General features: G+C 38.9%; 1 long non-coding RNA gene and 1 pseudogene across 1 annotated transcript in view; one reads left to right on the forward strand and one right to left on the reverse strand.

The window, feature by feature from the left end:
- The window catches only part of LOC123461697, a 55,849-nt gene that overhangs the window by 31,256 nt on the left and 7,109 nt on the right, over window positions 1-17,484 (forward strand). The window lies entirely within an intron of this gene.
- LOC101603732 lies at window positions 9,956-10,741 on the reverse strand (annotated as a pseudogene).

Below are 17,484 nucleotides of genomic sequence, written 5' to 3' on the forward strand. Positions count from 1 at the left end.
ATGAACTAGTCAAGGAAGATTGAAAATATAGCAAAATTTTAAAAGTCTGATAACAGATAAAAAGATGGATTAGTGACATCACTAATAGTTATGCACTTTATTTATGTAGTTATTCTAGATATTGGGAAGAGCTACAATTCATTATTTGTGTTAAAGTTAACACCTTTGGAAGGTATGTTATGACTTTACCCATTTTTATGGATCAAAAAGCTAAGATGATGGAATGTGGGCCAGGATTTGGACCCAGGCTGATTAACTTCACATGCATAATCACTGCTTTATATGGCTTCTCCAAAGCTCTGGTGTTCTGAAACAGCAGGGGATATATCTGTAAGATGAGAAGTAAAGAGTGTGGGCAGGACAGGAGTGTTGCATAATAAATATTTGTAGGATGAAAGAAAAACTGACAGAGTGAAGATACAGATATGTAGCCATAGGGCAGGAAGTTGATGGAGGTCACACTTTGCAGTACTGCTTACATCACCATCAAAGAATTTGTACAATGTTTTCAGGAATACTGTGCTATTTGTTTTGTTGTATTATATGTCTACATTTCACCTCCTTGGGTATCTGAACCCTATTTTCTAAGTGAGGTGACTGGTTGGGACGAATCTGTCCTTCAGATTCCTAAAGCCAGAACTAGAAACTGCTTCAAGGTGTCAGAGACAAGGAGAATGCAGAGATCAATGAAAAGCTGAAATCCAATATGCTCAAATGCAAAGGTCCCAGATAGACAGGAGTACAGAAGCAGCCTTGGAATCCAAGAATGTGAGCCAGACATTTGAAATCCTTAGAGCCAAGAGCAAGAGCAGAAGCCTGGAAAAAAATGATTTCAACAGATGTTGCCCTCTGAATCTCACTTTTAGCTGTCAGTCATGTTGATTAATGGCCAAGCTGGCCAGTTTCAAGGGTTATATGGAGTCAGATACCTTCAGGTAGTGAATATTCAATATCCTAGGAGCAAAGGCTCTGGGATTTTTACCTATACTTATGCCCATAGCAACTGACACCATGCCTGATACAGGTAATATCTTTAAAAGATTAAACATAGTGAAATAGTTACTATTTACAAGTTTAAACTAAAATCTTTCTGGAGTGATTAATCACTATCTCAAATTATGACATATTGGAACTTGAACATTCAAATTTAGTGCAAACTTAAGCTACAGCATCACTTGGATTTGCAACTCTTAAAGCATGTCTGGCTTATCATTGGATATCATTGACATAATATACAATCAGGGTGATAAGTGATTACACTACAAAGTGAATAATAAAACTATTATTTATAAAATTATTAATAATTCTTTCTAATTGCACACAGCCATAGTATTTGAAAACACATTTTTTTATTAATAAGTTTTGTACTCAGTGAATACAGTCAAGTTGGTATCATTGTTAGCCTCCTCCCTATCCTCCCCCTCCATAGGGACTCTCCTTGTTGGGGTATATGGGTCATGCATTATGGGGTTAGCCATCAGTTACGGGAAGGAGGAAATGTCTCTGTGTATCATGTATGGTTCTGACATTCTTTCCGCCCCCTCTTTCCCAAATTTCCCTGAGCCATGTTGGGTTCATTTTAGTTCTGCATCACTGATAAGGTCTTTGGTGTCTCTGTGTCTCTAGATATCTGATTTGGCAGGGGTTGACTATTCTCTGTGTTGATCTCCTTCACCTTTGTGCTGATACCAGGTTCACCAAGAAAACAGCACACCTGCTTGTTTCACCAATTATTCTTACTTCCAGCTCTGGCCCTTTTTAAGTATAATGGGGTGGTTCTCTCCTTAGGATCTGCATCAATCTGATAAAGAGAAGCAGATTCTCCAACAGAGACTAAAGCTAGCACCAGATAAATGGGATAACCATTATTTTTTTAGAGAGAATTTAGTAGGTGTAGGCCCTCTTGTAGCCCATGATTGGTAGAAGCTTGATAATGGAGAGCAGGCTCATGTTTGAATGTGGTTCTGACTTTTTCCCAGGTCCAGCTATGAGTCCCATTCCACTGAGCACATCAGTTAGCCAAATCAAGAGCATTTGGTTTCCCACCATAGCTGTGTGCCACTATTGCACTTGTGTGAGCATCAAGACAGATTATTTGCTGCTAAATAGGTTAGACCTTGAGTTGCTTGGACAGATATTGGTCATTTTCACCCAGTCGCCCATGTATCAACTTCTGGTGCTAGACATGCTGACTGTCTGGGGACTGACTCTCTTCCAGCTTGAGCAATGTCATTCCAACTTATATGTCAACTGCCTATGGTGCCTCCAGTAGTAGGGTCTTACCACTAACCTTTGGTGGGTCATCAAGTACTCTGACAAAAATCTGTCATTCTTTTAGGAAACCTTGTAGGTCTCTCTGATCAAAAGCTCATTGTGGATGATAGCCACCTGCTGATACTGGGAGTTACAGATCAGTGCCCATGAGGAGAAGGAAGAACAAGATAAGTAATATAAAATAGTTAAAGAGAAGAAGGAGAGAGAGAAAAAGAGAAGCAATAGAAGATTAAGATCAACCTTCATCATAACCTCTTCAGTGCCTTATGACTCAGATGTTCCCTCTAAGGGCCTGGTGAAGGTTCTACCATTTGGTCTGTCTTTTAGGACGTAGAGTTTTATGGTACCATTACAGTTTGGGTCCAGATATGTGTCCACCAACCCCTCCCTTTCCCTCCCCTCCCTCCCCACACACCCTATTGTCTGGTCCTCAAGATGCTTGCTGGGTATGTTGGCATCATGGGTAGATTCAGGGTAGGTGCTGTAGATGAGCAAGACTATGCAATGATTATCTTTCTGTGATTGGGTGAGTTCACTGACAATGATCTGTTACAGGTTTGACCATTTTTCTTCAAATTTCATTGGGTCATTTTTTTCTTATTGCTGTGTAAAATTCTATCATGTAGATATACCACATCTTAGTTATCAATTCATCTAATGATGGACATCTGGGTTGATTCCAGCTCTGAACTATTATGAATTGAGCAGCTATAAACATGGTTGAGCAAATTTCTCTGGACTGAGGCTTGGAGGTTTTAGGGTTCATGTCCAGTAAATCAATAACTGGGTCTGTTGGTAACTCTATAGTCAGCTTTTTGAAGAGTCTCCATATTGCTTTCCAAAGTGGTTGTACCATCCTACATACCCAACAGAGGATAAGGGTTCCTATTTCTCCACATCCTCGCCAGCATTTATTTTCATTTGATTTTTTAATGGTTGCTACCCTTATTTCTTTATCTGTAACTTTGTTATTTGCATATAGAAAGGCTACTAATTTTTGTGCATTGATGTTGTATCCTGCTGCTTTGCTAAAGGAGTTGATCACCTTCAAGAGTTTTGGGATGGAGTCTTTTGGGGTCTTACACATAGAATCATGTTGTCTGTGAATAGAACTAACTTAACATCTTCCTTTACAAATTGTATCCCTTTTATTTCTTTCACCTGTCTTATTGCTTGAGCTAGGACTTCCAGTCCTATACTGAAGAGCAGAGGTGAGAGTGGACACCCCTGTCTTGTTCCTGATCTCAATAGGAATTCCTCCAGTCTCTCTACATTAAGTATTATTTGGGCTTTAAGAGCTTTGTATATGGCCTTTATTATATTAACATATGGACTGACCATGCCAATTGTCTCCAGTGCTTTGATCATGAAGTGATGTATTTTGTCAAAGGCCTTTTCTGCACCTATTGAACTGATCATGTGGTTTTGTATTTAACCTTGTTTATATGGTGTATTAAATTGATAGATTTCCATATGTTGAACCACCCCAGTGTTCCTGGATGAATCCCACTTGATCAAGGTGGATAATGCTTTTGGTGTGTTGTTGGATTCAGTTTGTGAGGACTTTGTTCATGATCTTTGCATCTAAGTTCATCAGGAAAATAGGCTGGCAACTTTCTTGTGGCATCTCGGCCTGGTTTTTGAATTAGAGTGGTACCAGGTTCATAGAAGGAATTGGCAGGCTTTCCCTGTTCTCCAATTGTGTGGAACAGTTTGAGAAAGATTGGTTTGAGTCCTTCCATGAAGATTTGATAGAATTCAGCTGAGAAGCCATCTGCTCTTGGACTCTTCTTTTGGGGGAGGTTTTGTATTACCTTTTCAATCTTGATGAGTGTGATAGGTTTGCGTAGGAGATTAATCTGTCCTGAATTTAGTTTTGATAGATGGTATGTGTCCAGAAATTTATCCATTTCCTCCATATTATCCAGTTGTGTGGAGTAGAGGCTTTTGAAATAAGTCCTGAGGATTCTCCCAATTTCACTTATGTCTCTTGTGATCTCTCCTTTTTTATGTAGAATTTTGTTAATTTGAGGTCTCTCTCTCTCTCTCTCTCTCTCTCTTTTTTGCTTGATCAAATTGGCCAAGGGTTTGTCAATTTTGTTTACTTTTTCAAAGAACCAGCTCTTTGTTTTGTCAATTTTCTTAGTTTCCAATCCATTAATTTCTGCTCTGATCTTAATTACTTCTTTCTGTCTGGAGCTTTTCAGGTTGGAGTCTTCTTGCTTTCCCACTGCCTTTAGGTGGATGGTTAGGTTATTGATTTGGGATCTCTCTGTCTTGTTATGAAGACATTTAGTGGTATGGATTTTCACCTGAGCACCGCCTTCATTGTGTCCCATAAGTTTTGGCACGATGTGTTCTCATCATCATTCTTTTCTAGAAATTTGACAATTTCATTTTTTATTTCGTCCACTATCCATTTATTGTTTAAAAGTATGCTGTTCAGTTTCCAGGAACCAATGGGATTATTGGTAGGTCTTTTGTTGTTAATTTCTAGCAATATAGCATTGTGATCTGATATCATGCAGGGAATTATGTCAATCTTCCTAAATATATGGAAGCAGGATTTGTGACCCAGTATATTATCTATTTTAGAGAATGTCCCATGGGATTCTAAGAAGAATGTGTAGTCTGTATATTTGGGGTGGAATGATCTGGAGATGTCCGTTAGGTCTAAGTGATCTATGGTTTTGTTGAGCTCTCTTACTTCCCTTTTGAGTTTCTATTTGGATGATCTGTCTATTACTGATAAAGGTGTATTGAAATCCCCAATTTCTGTTTTATTGTCAAGTAGGTTTTGTTTTATGACTGTGGTACCTCTGTGTCTAGTCCATAAAGATTCATGATTGTGATATCCTCTTGATGGATCGTTCCCTTGATAAGTAAAAAGTGGCCTTCTTTGTCTTTTTTGATTAATTTTGGTTTGAAGATTATCTTATCTGATATTATTAATATAGCTATGCCTGCTTGTTTCTTATTCCCATTTGCTTGGAATATTGTTTTCCACCCTTTCACCCTGAAGAGGTGTCTGTCTTTAGTGGTGAGGTGGATTTCTTAAAGACAACAGGTTGAGGAGTATTATTTTCTTATCCATCCTGTTAGCTTCTATCTCTTGATGTGTGAATTAAGGCCATTAATATTTAGAGTAATGACTGTGAGGCTTGATTTGAACCATGACATATTGTGTTTGTATATGTGGTTTGGTGTTTTCATGGACTTTGAAGTTTTTGTGCCTTCTCTGAGTTTGGTTGTTGTGATCTTCTTGTTGTAGGCATTTGAGGTTGATTATTTGATTCTTCTGTCTGGAGAATTTCCTGAAATACTCTCTGTAGGTTTGGTTTTGTGTTCATATAATTGTAAAGCTGAGTTTTGTCATGGAAAGTTTTTCTTTCACCTCCTATTATAAGGTATTACTTTTGCTGGGTAAAGTAGTTTGGGTTGGAAGCCATAGGTTCTTCAACTTTGCTGTATTCCATTCCAAGCCCTTCTGGCTTTCAGGGTTTCAATTGAGAAGTCTGAAGTAATTCTGATGGGGTTACCTTAAAAAGTGATATGCAGTTTTTTCCTATCTGCTTTTAGGATTTTCTCTTTGGTGTCAATGTTTAGAGTCTTAATGACATAAGCCTTGTAGAGTTTCTCTTTTGGTCCAGCTGTTTGGAGTTCTGTTAGCTTCTTGTATCTTATGGGCCTTTCTTTTGAGAGAGTGGGAACGTTTTCTTCGATTATTTTGTTAAGTGAGTTCTCCATACCTTTGGTCTGAATTTCTTCCCCTTCTGTTATTGCCATGATCAAGATGTTAGGACCTTTAAGGGTATCCCACATTTCCCTCATGTTCCGTTTACAGAAAGTTTTGAACTTATTGAAACTTTTGAACTCTCACACTGTTTCTTCTGTCTTGTCTTCCAGATCAGAGTTTCTATACTGCACATGGTTGACTCTATTCTTGAGAGCTTCTAAAGTGTTTTGGCTTGTTCAGTTAAGTTTGTATATTCTACTACTTTTCTATGTATAGTTTCCATCCCTCTGTCAAGCTCCCTTTTCACATCATTTTCTGATTTTCTTGATGCTTCTTGGTCTTCATCCTTGTATTTTTTTATGTTTTCATTTAGCATCGCCAGCTGATTTATGAAATCCTCTTTTTTTTTTTTTTTTTTACTCTCCTTCATACCTCTTAACTGTCTTGGAACTCCTTCCATTTTCTTATCTATTAGGTCTAGTATAGTGATGGCAGCATCCACATGATTTTCGGTCCTTTGTTGCTTTTCTGAAAGTTCTACCAGTAGCTTGGTCAGGGTTGCATTGCTCATAGCTTCAGTTTGCTTTTCTGATCTGATGTCTCTTCTATGTTTTGATTACAGACATCCTAGTAGGACTGGGTGATCTTACTGGATTTACTTGCATTTGATTTTTAATGTTATTTCTTTTGTGCTGTGGTCTGCTCATCACAGTGTGTGGGCAGGGAGAGTAGGACTGAGATTTCAATGGGCAGAGGAAGTGGTGCCTCTTGGGGGAACCGGCCTGAGCTCACATGCAGGCAAGTGGATAGGCAGAGCGGTCCTAAGACCATGCATGGGTGGGAGGGCAGAATGGTCCTTGGCTCATGCATGGGTGAGTGGATCAGCCTAAGCTGGCACACCTGCGGTGGGTAGATGGGGGGATTGTGCCTGAGCTTGCATGGGCAGAAGGGCAGAGCTGGCCTGATCTTGCACAGGCCTGAGCTCACACATGGGCAGGTGGAACAGGCCTGAGCTTGCACATGGGCAGGTAGCGGGATCAGCTTGAGCTCTCACATGGCAGGCAGATGGGCAGATCATGCCTGAGGAGGGCTGCGCAGCCTGAGCTCGCAGGTTCATGACAGGTAGATGGGGATTGGGCCTGAGCTGAAACAGGTGGATGAGTAGAGCAGGCCTGAGCTCATGCATGGGCAGGTGGAACAGTCCTTAGCTTGTGGGTAGAGGGGCAGCCAGAGTGGCAAGCAGGCAGATGGGCAGAGTGGGCTGAGTTCATACAGCTGGATGGGCCTAAGCTTGCACATGCGCGGTGGGCAGATAGATGGATGGTGCACAGGTCGGCAGGCAGAGCGGGCCAGAGGTCACAAGTGGGCAGGGTAGCAGGGCGTTTGCCCCTGCGCAGTGAGGCCAGTGGAACTATGCTGGCTTGGGCCCCCTTTCTTGTAGTAAGTACAGAAGCAACCTGAGGCTGGGACTGTGGCTAGGGTGTCTGCTTGGGGAGATTGGGGGACTCGTGGGCTACCCGACTGTGAGGGAATCAGCCAATTCCCATTTTTCCCCTCTGTGTACTCCCACTGGTGATATATTAGAGATTGCTCTCCTCTAAAAGACCCAGTGAACTCTTAATGCCTTGCTTTTTCTTCCCAGGGAGGTGTGGCTTAGTGAGGCAGAGGCCACCTTGACCAGAAGTCCTGAAAGCACTTTTAATGGATATAGAAGTAACATGTATAACTCTTGTCTTTAATTTTCCTCATGTGTCAGTATTTGATCAGAAAAGTAGCAATTCTAGAACTGCTATAGGGAAAAAAAAAAGAAATTATGGGGACTAGGACTTATAAAATTGTGGAGCTAATGAAGACACTTACATAAGACCACTGTCTCTATTTCTGAGTGAAGACTGAAGTCACCATAGGTCAACAAGGCTGACAGTCTGGATGTGAAACATGGGTCAATAGGGACAAACTGGAACCTAAAGAGAAAACATGGAAACTCCAAGAATGTTCTAGACCCCATCCCCATTTATCAACACCTCTAATGTTGAGGTGTATATCACCTGCAGACAGGGTTGCATGCACTGTAGAGCTGAACATGTGTCTGCCCAGGACTCCAAGAAACTGCAAACAAACACAGGGAAAGCTTCAGGCCAGCCACTACCCCATACTGAAACCTAGAGCCAACAGACTAGCACTTCCCACACTTTGGCAGTGCCCAAAGCATAGCTCTTGCTACTTAGTTATGCTTTCAAATCTCACAGCAAATTTTCCTGTGTCCAGGTCTAATATGGAATCATACAAAAAAGACGACACTAGGAAATACCATTTTAGATTATCTAAATTGATACATTGTAAACTCAGCCTACTAAGCAACTAAATATGCTCTATAAATTTGTTTATCCCTCACTCATAATCACCCCTTTACCTCCATAGAGCTTTCTTAGGTTGTTGAAAACACTTCATCCTTATTTTACACAGGGACAGGCACAGCTAAAATGTTTGGTACCTGGAGTAGTAACAGTTGGACACTATATTAGAAGTGTTCAAAGCCAGTATCTCTTTTCTTTCCACCCACTGAGAAGAAACTCTGGGCATCAATATCACTCTCATATCCTACATCAACCACCTATGGCACAAAGAGAAAAATAAGAGAAAGAAAGAAAAGGAGAAGTAAGAAAAGTAGGAGGAGAAGAATAAAAGAAAGAAAGAAGCAGGTTGCAAATTCCTAGTTCCACCTCAACTTCCATTATCTACCTCTTCCTTGTCTCACACAAAGCCTTCTTGCCCCTACCCCCACAATGGAGCCATTATACTGGAAATATATACATCCTTTTAGGAATAGAACCTTCTCCCATATCTGCCAATTATAGTTTGTGCTACACAGCTCAACCAAGGAAAAGCAGTGTTCAACACACTACATTTCCAAATGGTGGCTAAATCAGTGTTAACTAACAACCCTACTGGGATGCCAACATGAAGTAAATTGGTCTTCCAAATATGCTCTGGTTCATAGGAAATCAGATCTTCACTTCTTTTATTCTGTGGTCTAGTCTCATTACCAGCAATGTTTGAACAAAGAACATTCGCTCATACATATAACCACATGCTTCCCAAAGTAATCTACATTTCCAGCATTTCCTGTCTAAAATGAGAAATGCTGGGAAAGAGGAGAGAATTCATTATTTCCAGCATGGAAGTATACTTTTCAAGATGGGAGTGAAGAGAACATTCACTATAGCACGGAAGTATTCTTCTAAAGATTATTTCTAAATAAAAGCTTTTCTGGGGCTGGAGAGATGGCTCAGTGATTAAGTGTTTGCCTGTGAAGCCTAAGGACTCCGGTGCCAGCTCAACTCCCCAGGACCCATGTTAGCCAGATGCACAAGGGGCACACACATCTGGAGTTCGTTTGCAGTGGCTGGAGGCCCTGGTGCGCCCACTTTCTCTGTATCTCACTCTCTGCCTCTTTCTCGCTCTGTCACTCTCAAATAAATAAAAAAAAAATTTTTTTAAAGGCTTTTCTGCTTGATGTTTTGCTTGTTGGTTGGTTGGTTTATTTTGATATAGGGTTCTATGTATCCCTGAGTGGCCTTGAATTTGCTATGTAGCCAAGGGTGATATAGAACTCCTTTTTCTTTTACCTCTACTGCCTAAATGTTGGCATTGCCCTACTAAGTAGAAGTTTGTTTTTTTTCTTTTTTGCTTTTCAATCATCCAATTTTATTGATATGTAAGCCTTTAGTCCCCTAAACAAGGGCCAGTTTGTAAGATTGGGCCATTTAACTTTTAAATTTTTGTTTTTGTTGTTGTTTGTTTACAATTCCATCAATACTTCTCTTGATGATTGTAGATACTAATGCTGCTTGGCAGTATTCAGAAACATTGTAGTCATGGTAGTTTTCCTGACTGGATTTGTAGTCTTCCATAATGGTCAGGAGTTAGGTGTGTGAGAAGCTGTCAAACCAGCAAGACTGCATTTATGCACCGGTCATTTCCAGGATTGTTGGTAATTTGTGCGTATTCCCCCAAATAACCTTGCCTCCTTGTGTCACCAGGCCCATCTCACTCACATTCACTTCAGTAACTGTACCTTTGGTAATTACACCTAAAGTTGTACATCGTGGTGATGAGGGATTCTTTTTCACACCAAGTATTGGCAGGCAAAAGGCGGCTTTAAGCTCAGGATGTGTTACATGGACCCTCTTGAAGTGTGAGCCCATTGGCCTAATGAACCTTTCATATTTAGGAGGTTTTCTTGTAAAGCCATCACCAACGAAGCAGACTTTAGTAACCATCCTCTTCCATGCCTTTTTTTTTTTTTCCTTTTCCTGTTCGAATAACTTTTAATACTTCTGTTTCTCCCTGGGCATGGACTTTGGGCAAAGGGACTTCCCATTTTCCCACTTTCTCTTTTTGCTTTTGCTTACTCATGTTGGAAAGTACTTTTGCTCTGGACTGTCCTTCTCTGTCCAGCAGATAGGCAGGGACTGCTCCCTGTGGAGTCTTCTCATCATCCTTTTGTTTGGTGTTTCTCTTTTCATGCATTTTGATAGCCTTCATTTGTATTTTCTCAGCATGGCGCTGTTTATGGTAGAGCTCAGCCTTCAGACCAATCATTTTTTTCACCTTCTTTGAACGTTCATGAGCCTCACGACTTTCTTTTTTTCCTCTTTTTCTTATGGTATTCCAAACGCTATCCATAGCGTTTACGGTGTAATTCAATATATTCATTTTGTGGCATGGTGACTGCTGCCAAGCCACAGGGGGCGGTGGGAAGGAATTGTCAACTTTTGGGTCTTCAGAGCCCCACGAGCTGACTTCGCGCAGCCCGAAACAGGAAAGGGTCAAGTAGAAGTGTTAACATCACACCCTAAAAGCACTGGCTTTCAAGCTCAAGTTTGCAGCATTGTTTTTGTTTTTGTTTTTGTTTTTGTTTTTTCCTTCCAGGAACAATACAGGCCAGTGTTAGTCTTACACTTATAAAAACTGAGCATTGCTGTTGGTGGTTCCAACTGCCTCCAACACCAAATCGAGGACTGTCTCAAGAGGAATTGGAAGCTCCATCTTTACAGATGGAAATCTGTGGCAAATGTTGAAGAATTCTTCTTTAGTTTACAAAGTAGAAGTTTCAAACTGGTCGTTCTATTGTTTATTGTATCAGTTACTGTTCTGTTGCTGTGTTCCTATACCTGACCAGAAGCACCTTAGGAAAGAATTTAATTTGTCTTACAGCTTAGAGGGGAAGTTTCATGTGTCAGGAAAGACATGGTAGGCAAGAGTAAAATGTCTATGTCACATCTCACCAGAGTCAGGAAGCAAGGGAAAACAGAAATGGGTCCAGGTTCTAAAGCCTCCGGGCTTCAGGGACTCACTTCCTCCAGTAAAGCCCCACCTCCTAAAGGTACCACAACCTTGCCATGTAGTGCTACTTTACTGGGGATGAAGTGTTCAAACATGAGCCTATGGGATCATTTCACACCAAAACTGCAGCATCTAGCTACAATGCTTCTTCACAGAGATTATTTAGAGTTGCTGAGTCTCAGTTTGTGAAATGGGAATATAAACTTCCTTAAGGGAGGATTATATGAGGTAAATGAATGGTATGATTTTCTTGGCACACAGTTAACATATATTAAACAGTTGTCACCATGCCATAATTTAGGTAAACTTCTAAAGAACAAAAAATTATTTCCTCCAGTTCTTGAGACTAAAAAGTTCAAGATGACAGTATCAGCAAGTTTCATGTCTGGCAATGGCCTTCTGGTGTTAGCTAGCTCTGTCTTGTAGTGGAAAAAAGAAGACAGTTCTCAGGGATCTCTTTAGCATAAGGCACTCTTCATTTATTATGACTCCATCCTTATGACCTCAACATCTCTCAAACAACTTCATCTACTAATGCCATCACCTTGGGGTTGAGATCTCAACATATGAATCTGAGAGGAACACATTCAGACCAAGGCATTCCCCAGTAGACACAAGTTATTATCACACAGTACATATTATTCACTTCAGTCATGAAAAGGACACACACACTTGGTTCATAACAGTACTCAGTAGACAGAGTTATTACTGCACAGAACACAGTAAACACTTAGACCTTGTACATGTACAAACATACACATGTATATAGGTGTAAATACATATCCTTAAGTGTCCTTTGTTACACATAGCTGGAAAAGTCATTTTTACTTCATAGTGTATACATGTGTGAAAGAGAACAAAAGGATGTGAAATGAAAGACAGAGTGGTGCTGAGTTCGGAAAAGGGAAGTGAAATAAATAACTCCCAGTAAATTAACTGTAGCAAAACCTCACTTATATTCCAATTAGGACTAACAAAAGATTAAATTGTCCATTTGACATAAAGTCTACTGGAACCAGCTTTCTCACTAAATTTATAATACCAAAACTTCTGAGGACAACAAGTTAGGACAGATTTCCAGTTTCTCATAAGAACAGATGGCAGTGTATTGTTTAAGTTTTCACCTTAACTTAAGCTGCTAAATCATAGCATGTGCTTGTTATATTTAAATGTGTGAAGTTGGAACAGTGTTAATTTTTTCCTGGCATTTCATAGTCCTAAAATATATTTTTATTGTTTTCCTAAATAAGGCTATTTAAATCATGTGAGAAGAATCTCTATACTTACCATGCTTTTCCCATTTACTAAAATAATACAAACAATAAATCATTTAACTTACATTACTAATGAATTCTCTCATCTATTCAGTACTCCTTGAATAACAATTGAAATTCTACTGTGTCTTAGTTATTGTTCTAGCCCCTGGGGAAACAGAAACAAGTCTCTGTTCTTTATTTTAGTAAGTTTATTAAGTTGACTACCAGAATAGGCATGTATTTTATCTGTAACTATACCTTGTGATCAGAAATAAATACAAAATATACGTGCTAAGAAAAGATGAAATTTTTTATAGATGACAAAGTAGACATTTGGAAATATGTTATCATAAGGTCATCATTCAACTGGCCATTAAAAAATAAATAGAAATATGTAAAATATGTAAATGAGAAATAGAGAAGGATTTTAAGTAGAGCAGTGTGAGCAAATCAGGGAGAGCTGAGACCTCAGGACACCCTGAGCAGGGCACGTGATGCTCTGGATGGAGCTACTTGGGCATGGAAGGAGAACAAATATGGCAGGAAATTTGAAAAGCCAGCGTAGGATGCAAGGGGGAAATGCAGCCATTAATTTATCTGCACTGGATCTTCCTAGATTTATCTTTTAAATTTTGACATCTCACACAATCAAGAAGTGAAAATCAACAAAAATGCTGTAAAACTGATATTTTCTTGTGTATTTATTCTTCCATTTTAACCTGAGCATCCCAATATTTTACTAGGTTTAAAACCAGTTTTGAATATATTTTAAAAGTCGAGTAATGGAGGCCTGGGGAAATGGCATAATGGTTAAGGTGTTTGCCTGCAAAGCTGAAGGACCCTAGTTCAATTTTCTAAAACCCACGTAAGCCAGATGTACAAGGGGGTGCATGCATCTGGAGTTCATTTGCAGTGGCTGGAGGCCCTGGAGCACCCATTCTCTCTTTCTCTCTGTCTCTGTCTCTCTCTCTCTCAGATAAATAAATAAAATATTTTTAAAGTCTAGTAATGGGTTAGTTTAAAAGGCTCAAATTAAAGAAATCGTACTCACGCAAGTCTGGAAATAAGTTCAGTTTTTACTTAAGGTCTTCTGTCATTACACCACGGAAAGATGTAGTGGAGGACCTAAAACTCTGAATCTTTTCCTTATGGTTTACATATCAGCAAAAGCTATAAACTATTTATAAAAAGTGTTTCATGCTCCATTTGATGTCTAAGAACATGTGTGTTTTGTGGGGAAGAACATCCACTAATGCAGGATAGAAATTTGAAGTATCAGTTTGCAAAGAGGTCAGGACAAGTTTGTCAGCAGGAAGAGCAAATTTGCATGTGGAGGTTTATAACAAGAAGGAAATTATGTGAAAATGGTAAGGAATAATTACAACAAATATTTAAAACAATTTCAGAATCATTTATCTCTTTTTTTTTCTCTCTCTGCCACTAATTGGTAAGAAGAATGCAAAACTGAAATTAACTGTTTCTTTTTAGAATGTAGCAAACCATAGAGGAAGAAGAGGCAGAAAAGGTGATGAATGAGAGGTAAAATAACAGTTATTTTTCAGTCATTTCATTTGTGTTGAAAAATTGAATATATTTCAAATTAGAACCATTCACATCTATTGGCTCCAATCTACTTTAGTGAATTTAATTATATCTAGATAGCTTAGCAATGTGCAGGTAGCAAGAATATGTGCCACCTCAAAAATGAAATGTTTTAGGCAGTTTTAGGTGTTCCAGGCTCTAGACACTGTGGTCTTGAGAAGTGGCATTCATTCACTCATTTACTTACATACCACTGACACTTACTAGGTTTCTTATCTGTATCAGGTGATTGGGATCTAGCTAGAGCCTACAGCAGTAGCCTCTCCTGGAATGAGTGTACATATTCATGAGGGAAAACAATTAACTAGGAAGTAAATTAAATAGTTTATGATAGCTATAACTGCTGATAACACAAGTACCATATCCACTTATGATCTACTAACAGTGAATGGAGAAAACAATGAGCAACAGCTTGGAGTTGGTACATGTGTACAAAATGGGAATGATGCAGAATGTACTCTGTCTTATACTTATTAGCTGGGTGGTTTTTTGCAATGAACAAAAATAATAACAATAACATGCTATTACACTTGATATATTGTTATTTATATCTATTTCTTCAAATCTTGAATCTCTTTTAAAATATAATTATAATCTAGAGCCTATAAACAAAACATGAACATTGGAGTAAAACACATTTAATTTGAATACAAAGAAAAGAGAACCACTTATTTGATGCTTCTAGGGGCTCTATGAATGAGTAGAATGTAGGTAATATTTTCTATGTTCAGAAAGTCAAGATAAGATGAAGACAACATGTTTCATATGTTATTCTCTAGGCTATGTATGTACAAGTTTCATTTTCTTCATTAACTGATAAAACTCATTTTCTATTTCATTAGAAGGCATAAAGAGAGATTTGTAATCCCCTTACATATGAGATATTACTTGCTTCCACATGAATGTTGAGTTTATAGAATGGATATTAATAGAATGTATACACTAAACCAGAGAACAATGCCAGGACATACCACAAAAGAGTGATTATAATGGTTAAAAATGAAAGGAAAACTATAGTTTCAGACAATGAGGAAATCTCCAAGGTCATTTTTAGGCTGATTTATAGATATGTTCTATATCCACAAGACTTGTATAGTGTGCATTAAATATTACTGAGCAAAATTAAACAAGATTATAAAATGATTGAAACAATGGCAATGAAAGATATCCACATCACTGGTACATTTGTTCACATAAGAACCTTTAAAAATACTGTAAAGTAGACCCCGTTTGCCTACAATTCTATAGGAGAGATCTTCCTTTTATGTTTCTTCCACTTCAATTCAAAAAGCAATTCAGAGGACAAAGTGTGCTTTCCCTCAAACAGGAATGGCTTGGTCCCCAGAACACTAATCATACTGGCTTACAGAAGAACAGCTGCTGCCCAAACAAGGAGCTTTGTACAAGCCAGGGGGACTGAGGTGACCATGGCCAGAGGACCGCTTCTCAAAATGCAGCAGAAAGTACCTCAGAGTCAGCACTAAACACATCAATCATTAGGTCTAAAATTTCTCTTTGCCAGTGTGTAAAGAATATATACCTATTTGACCATTTTAGGTAAGATTTACTTATTTGTGCCAGAAATTATAATATGAAGGAAATGTCAATTTTTCAATCTATTTTAAAACAATAACAACCCACTTTGTTCTGAAGAAACTACTTTATGACTTTTTTTTTTTACTAGCTTGGGCTGACCTGGAATTCACTATATATTCTCAGAGTGGCCTTGAACTCATGGTGATCCTCCTACTTCTGCCACCCGAGTGCTGGGATTAAAGATGTGTGCCCCCATGCCAGGCTTAATTTTTAAAACAATTATTTAGTAAATATAGATAATCTAAAAGTCAATGATAACTTGTTTTAGGATAAAAGTTTTAAAAGCCAGGTATGGTGACTCATGTCTGTAATCCCAGAATTTAAAAGGCTAAGGCAGGAGTATTGCTGTGAGTTTGAGGCCAACTTATTTACATAATTAGTTACAGGCAAACTTGGGCTTCATAGTGACACTCTGTCTAAACTCACCCCATGTCTAATAAAATGAAAGCTTCTACTTATACTAGGTAAACTGAGAAGTAACATAAGAGCTTATTTCAGTATCTTGAACATATGACAGGCAGACATGTTTCACTGGCTATCTCACAAAGGAAAAAGACTATTTTTCTAATGGATTATAGAGATGAATAGCAAGTTCTCAAAATAAAGAAATATAAATGCCCAATAAATATTCTAAAAAATGTTCAATAGCTTTAGCTATCAAGGAATACAAATTAAAGATACATTCAGATTTCATTTCACTATGGTCAGAATGGCTATCATCAAGAAATCAAATAGCTACATATGCTGGGGAGGGTGTAGGGAATAAAGGAATCCATCGTAATTGTTGGCAGGAATGTAAACTGGTATAGCCATTATAAAAATAGAAAACAGGCTGGAGAGATTTCTCAGTGGTTAAGGTGCTTGCCTTCAAAGCCCAACAACTCAAGTTTGATTCCACAGCACCCACATAAAGCCAGATGCCAAAAGTGGCACATGTATCTGGAGTTCAGTTGCCTGACTATTCTATCTCTCTGTTGGGTGTGGTGGTGACACATGTCTTTAATCCCAGTGCTCTGGAGGCAGAGGTAAGAGGTTCCCTGCGAGTTTGAGGTCAGTCAGAGGCTACTAGGTCAGCCAGGGATAGAGTGAGACAGCAGGGGCTAAAGCGAGACCCTTCCTCAAAAACAAACAAACAAACAAACAAAAAGTAGAATAGTTGGGGGAAAAAAGGGATTACTTAAATTGGGGATAGAGGAGGAAAGACAAAGGAGGGTGGTGGAGAGGGGATTGTGATCAGGATGCATTGCCCACGTATAAGGAAGTGGCCAATCAAAATGTTGTTTTAAAAAGATCATATTGGGGCTGGAGAGATGATTTAGGAGTTAAGGTACTTGCCTATAAAGCCAAAGGACACAGATTAAATTCCCAGGACCCAAGTAAGCCAGATGCACAAGGTGGTGCATGTGTATGGAGTTCGTTTGCAGTGGCTGAAGACCCTGGCATACACAGTTTCTCTCTCTCCCTTCCTCTTTCTCTAATAAATAAAATAAAATAATTTTTTAGAAAAAGAATTAAAAACCAAAAAAGACCATTTTTCTGCATGCTACTGTCCACAGTACAAAAGACTATGGTGCTATTGTGTCTGACAACTTCCCCATATTTTAAAAGAGGATATTGTGGGTATATTTCTCTCTCTCTTTTTATTTCAGTCCTTCGCTCTTTTCCCCAGGT

The sequence above is a fragment of the Jaculus jaculus genome, chromosome 6, assembly GCF_020740685.1.
Source record: "Jaculus jaculus isolate mJacJac1 chromosome 6, mJacJac1.mat.Y.cur, whole genome shotgun sequence".
NCBI classification, from domain to species: domain Eukaryota; kingdom Metazoa; phylum Chordata; class Mammalia; order Rodentia; family Dipodidae; genus Jaculus; species Jaculus jaculus.